Source organism: Otolemur garnettii, unplaced genomic scaffold (assembly GCF_000181295.1).
Source record: "Otolemur garnettii isolate 467f Iridium unplaced genomic scaffold, OtoGar3 scaffold00079, whole genome shotgun sequence".
NCBI classification, from domain to species: domain Eukaryota; kingdom Metazoa; phylum Chordata; class Mammalia; order Primates; family Galagidae; genus Otolemur; species Otolemur garnettii.
Genome location: NW_003852474.1, coordinates 5,586,791 through 5,592,510, shown reverse-complemented (window position 1 = coordinate 5,592,510; position 5,720 = coordinate 5,586,791). Strand labels below are relative to the sequence as shown.

General features: G+C 44.5%; 1 protein-coding gene across 5 annotated transcripts in view; it reads left to right on the top strand.

Annotated features, from left to right (window-relative positions):
* Positions 1–474: 474 nt before the first annotated feature.
* Positions 475–5,720, top strand: part of IL1R1 (interleukin 1 receptor type 1) — a 72,531-nt gene continuing 67,285 nt past the window's right edge. For all 5 annotated transcript variants that reach the window (XM_023515837.1, XM_023515833.1, XM_023515832.1 and 2 more), the window contains exon 1: positions 475–1,327. The gene's annotated coding sequence lies outside the window, so the exon portion shown is untranslated. The remainder of the gene's footprint in view (positions 1,328–5,720) is intronic.

The window sequence follows — 5,720 nt, the reverse complement described above, 5'->3', positions numbered from 1 at the left end:
CCCCCCCCCAAAAAAAGAATTTAAGCTTCCTAAAGGAAGCACCTATAAGCACTCACTATTACTCTTTCTGACCCAATTTCAAAATGGGGTGAGTTAGCCCCCAGATTCAAGATGAGTGTGCTTGAGACAAGAGCAGGGAAGGTTGGAACGGTAGGGGGGTAATGTGAGGAAGTGGAACGTGTCATGCCAGGCAAGGTGACACTCAATGGGATGAGGATAGATAGTGGCAGAATAGAAGCTGACAGCATTAGAGCAAAGTCTGCTAGAGTTAGTGGGGGCCAGTCCAGGTTAGTGCAAAGGGCTCTTGGAAAGGGTAGTATTGAGAATGGCCCTACTGAGGGCCTTGAATGCCACCCTAAGAGGTGTGTCTGTATTCCTCCCCACTTTTCAGTGTTCAGAGAAGCAGCATGATTGAGTAGCTTCTGTGTCACATGGACAACGTTCATCTGAGAGGTGACCTGACAGCTCTGTCCCTCCTGGCTGGATCAGGCTGTGTGGGTGGAAGCCAGAGGCTCCTGCTGCTAAGTCCTCCCGGATCTGCATGCTGTTCCTGGAGCACCATGGAGCTGAGGGGTGATCCGTGGTCATGTAGCATCCAGAGTGCCGGGAAGAGAGGCTTCTAGTGTTCATGGCAGGGATGATGCTGGGCACTGTCCAGAAGAAATGGGGTTGTTCTGGGATAGGAGCAGATCTGAATTTTGGGTCCAGCAACATTGCCCAGTGCTGTCCTCTATGAGGATGGATCTAAGGATTGGGGGCTGCACAGAGGGCAGGGCCACAAGACCCCTGGCCTGGCCCTGACTGGTCAAGACTCTGATGGGCAGAGTCAGCAGGCTTTGTCCAGGTTCGGTGCGAAGACCTCTGCGGGGACAGCGCCAGCCTCAGGAAGGATTAGAGGTTAACGTGCAGCGAGGGGTATTGGTATTTCGTAAGGGTTTGGCACGTTTGCTAAGAGATTCTGGCTGTCTGCCCAGCTGTGAGTTTCCTGTTCATAGCTCCACAGATGTGTCACTGCTGAGGGATTAAAGCCCTCAGAGGCTCTGACACAGACATCCCCAGACCCCACTTTCTCCTTCCCCTGAGCCTCTGCACCAGCTGGGGTGTCTGACGAGAGGTGAGCTGTCACTCTCGTGAGGCCCAGAGCTCTTTCGGAAAAGGAAAAAAAGAACAAGCCTATCTTGGGCTAACTTCGAAACGCACTTTTATTTTTAATCACCAACGTCAGCTCTTCATTTGGGCAAAGAAACCGTGCTGGGCTACCCTGAGAGCTACCACCTCCTAGGAGGCCAGTTGTTCCCAAGTGCCCCAAGGATGAAGAACAGAGCCGGTAAGATGCTTGATCGCCCTTCAGAGGTTTCATTTTTTGGTTATTTTCAATCCCTTTTTTAGCTTCCTTACACATCAATGAGATGTTTAGGAGGGGCAAATAGATTCTGATGAAAGCTAGTGCACTGTTTGTTGAAACCAATTTTAAGGCTTTCCTGAGTTGATGTGGCTCTGCAGGCACACTTAACCTTGGATGTGTGTATGAGCCGCGTTAAGACATCACCTATGTTTGAATCTGTGGAAGATTAACTACGGAGCATATGGGAAATGTATTTTACAACTGTGTACTACTTAAATGCCTTAAACGGCTATGTGACTTTTGGTAAGGTTTGTTTAGTGAAGGGCACTGCCAATAAAGCCCTTTTAATGCTGTTGAGGATGTTAGAATTAAGACTTATTTTATCATTTTCCATTAAGCTTCTATAGTCTTAGAGGGTCATAATTTCACTCAATGTTTGACTGAGGCACCACAGTTTAACCGCTATCCCTTGGTTGCATTTAAAGTTATAATGCATTGGATTAAGACTTGCAGGCGCTTCTTCCCTCAATAAGGGCTTCAAATATCATGTTAAAAGCTCAAGCGTTTTCTCCCCCAGAGGCTTTGCAAATATTGCAGCTATAGCTACAGAGAAGCCCACCTACTCCCAGAGGGGATCCTTTCTGTCGATGCTTCTGTCCTGGCCCCACGTCCCCCTCTTCTCCCCTAAGAGGCGGTAAGGGTGAAGGGTGGAATTTCCCTGGATTTCTTATTTTCTTCCTTATTTGCTAGAGCTACATAATTCCTCTGAATAGGGTTGTTGTGTGTAAAAATAAGAAGAAATGGGGACAGAATCTGAAAGAAAGCAAATAAAACTAAGAGGAGGGCAAAGTGAGGTTTACTCATTCCACCCAATGTATAACTCCTCACTGCTGTTGTACGTATTGCAAGTTCTGCACCGTGTCTGTGAGGCGCTGGATGGTGGGGAGGGAAGCTTCACAGGTTGCCGATGGTGGCCAGCCGGTGCAGTGAGTCACTGCACATACCCAAGAGGCAACTGGAGAATAGCATGTCCTCTAGATGCCCTGGATTTGAGTTTACTGTAAATATGTTGATCCATTAGGAAAAGGAAGAAGACAAGGCTGCCTTGACAGGGCCTGCACTATATTCTTGAGATGAACTTGACCTTCCTATTAGGGGTGATGAGTTTCTAGAGATTCTTACAGCCTTTCTCAAGACAACGTGCAGTTGTTAATCTTTGAACCCACCAACACTTTGGGTGAAAACTTGTTGGTTTACTGAGGCGAAAAACTTGAGCGGCATGGCCAAAGGATGGTGAAGGGCCACTTCTAAAATGTATCCTTTAAACAAAACAGAACATGCTTGTGGTCAAAAACAATATTTTAAAAAGAATACATATAGACAGTTTTAAACGAAGAAAATAAAAACTTATCACTGTGAGATCAACACTATTAACATTTTGGTGGGTATATATATCTGTGGATCTATTTACATTTTGAAGAAACATGCTCATACTTTTACGTTTTATTTTATTTTATTTTATTTTTTGGAGACAGAGTCTCACTTTGTTGCCATTGGTAGAGTTTCCTGGTGTCATAGCTCACAGCAACCTCAAACTCTTGGGCTAAAGCGATCCTGTTGCCTCAGCCTCCCAAATAGCTGAAACTGCAGGTGCCCACCACAACAGCAAGCTAATTTTTAGAGATGAGGCCTCACTCTGGCTCAGGCTGGTCTCAAACCTGTGAGCTCAGGCAATCTACCTACCTTGGCTTCCCAGGGTGCTGGGATTACAGGCGTGAGCCATCACTCACTGCCTACATTCTATTTTATGACCTGCTTTTATCTTTCAGAGAACTCTTGTGAGCATCTCACCATGACAATGAATTTCCTCTTACAAAAGGTTTTTAATTGCATCACATAGATAATTATTATTAATGATACTAAAACTGATGTCCTTGCAGCTAAGCCTTTGCATCTTTTCATGAGTTTTCCTTGGAATAAATCCCTGGAGGTGGGATTGTGGGGCCAAAGGGCTTCAACATTTTTAAAGCTCTAGATCCCTGCAGCTAAATTAACTGTAGAGCAGTGTCATTAATTTATATGCCCACGAGCACTGTACAAAACCATTTCCCAACACTCTCACCAGCACTGTGTTTTACCATTTTTTTTAAGTGCGGTAATCTGATAAATGGCCAAGGGCATTTTTTTTGTCTCAATTTATCTTAAAGAAACATTTTGCAAAACCTCTGGCTTCCTATTCTGTTCCTTTGGGTTCAGCTTCTTATCTTTTTTGGTTACTCATTGCCAAAGCAGTCTCCTCTTACAGTAACTTCTGCCAACCTAATTTCTGAGGCCTTTGACCTCGTTTGATGTCTCTCAGAAAGTCTGCTGAGAACTTGGGAGAATCAGATGCTTTTGCTCTCACGTTTTTACCCGTTGAATAGCCTGGGGCAAACCTCAGTCTTTGTGATTTTATCTCCTTTTTAGCTATAAAATTTAGACTTTATCTCCTGCTCGATCCACCTCCCAAGATTGTACTAGAAATAGAAAGAGGCAGGTGAGAGGGAAGTTTCTGGAATAGGAAACACGTCAAAATGCAAAGTGATGTTAGTACTGTTGCTCCGTATACTATAAAGTTGACTTGCAGTCTTGCCTTCTAAAATATATAGTCTCTGGAGAGCTGCATGCTGGAATTTTGAGCTTATCTTCTAATTCTACACTTGGAAAGTGTGTGTGCTCATGTGACAACACACTTCTGTATTTCTTGGTTCATAGATTTAGCAGCCGTATTGGGTGTTTTTCAGAAGCATGTGAATATGCTTTAGAATAAAAATGGTTTCTGTTTTGTCGCTTACCTCTTCCATTTGTGTGAGGGACAACGTGACATCCTTCTCTTGCTCTGCAGGCATTTTTCATGTGCTTTACTCTCCTTCCCAGAGGACTGAGAGCTCCTTGCACGGAGGCTGAGTTCATGAGTGTTCTTTCCAGGGCCTTATTTAGGGTCTGACACCAAGAGGGGTGCTTAAAAAATGTTTCCTAAAGGAGGAGCCAACATCAGGGAGAATGGGACGTTTGTACCCAATTCTGCAGAGAAAGGAATATTCCTAAAAGGAATCGCAAAGGAGCTAAAAAGCCAACTGAAATGAGCTTTTCTAGGGCAAATTGATGCTGGGTTTGGTTTGGGTGGATTTCGGTTTCGCTTGAGTACATCTTAAAAGCTTTTAATGGGTATTAACCAAATGAGTGCAAGCCAAACGTCGAATCTGGAAAATGGCAAACATAGTCTTTGTGTGATTCTTATGGAATTGGCAGAAATAGGAAAAGCTTTAGGAAGAGATGTATATTTTTACTCTGGTCCCAAACTCAGAGCTTGGCTGCAAAAAAATCAGGACCAAACTGTTTAGCAGCGATTTGAACTTGGTACTGAACAATAATAATAATAGTTAATACTTAGAACACTTACTATACATGAGACCTGGTTCTAAATACCTCACACACAAAGTCATCTTTGTTATCCTGATTTGCAGATTAGGATAGCGAGGTGCAGAAAATTGCTTTCCCTGGAGTTACACTGGTAGTTGGTAAAGACCTGGTACAGGCAGCTTTACTCTGGAGCTGATGTTTCAGTGAGGGCAGGTGTGACTGAACCTCCGAGATAGTGATACGTGGTTCTGGGCCACTGACGGTGTTGTGCTGCTGACTTGGGTATGTAGTTACCACGTATGGAGTCTCCCACAAAGGAATACGCACTGTTCTGGGTTCTTTACATTTACTGTCTCTATTGTTTCTCACAAAGTTGCAAGGTTGGTATCATTATTAGGACTCCAGAGCCAGGGAAACAGGCAGGCTGAGGAGCTTGATCAGCTGCCCGCAGCTGCCAGCTAGTGATCAGAAACCCATCGATCTGCACCAAGTTTATTTTGCTTCCAAGCCCATGTACCACCCTGGCCCAAGCAATTAAGTGTTCACACACTTGGTTCTTCCATCCAAAGAGTCTGAGGATCTAGTTGGGCTGCATTTGAAGGTGTGAAGCCTGGAAAAACAGCCAAGACACGCTCTCATTGGGGGGTTAGGCAGGCTGCAGCCTCAGTCTCTCTGAATGGACATGGGTCAGTGTGAAATGTTACCTGGATGCAAGTTTCAGGCCAGATCCTTCCTGGTGAGACCATTCAACGGATCACAGCAACCTAGACATAATGGGTGTTTAAAATACTGGGAGATGCTTTCCTTATACATCCTGTCCATTAAGCCCACAAATTTGCACTAAGCAAATACAGAGCTGGGATGGAATGTGGTGTGAGCTAGCTAGGGGGTAAAGGGCAGCTCTGCTTTCTCTCATCTTCTCTTTGCTTGTTTCTGTTACAAAATGGCCATAAGAATATAATTTAAAACAGAA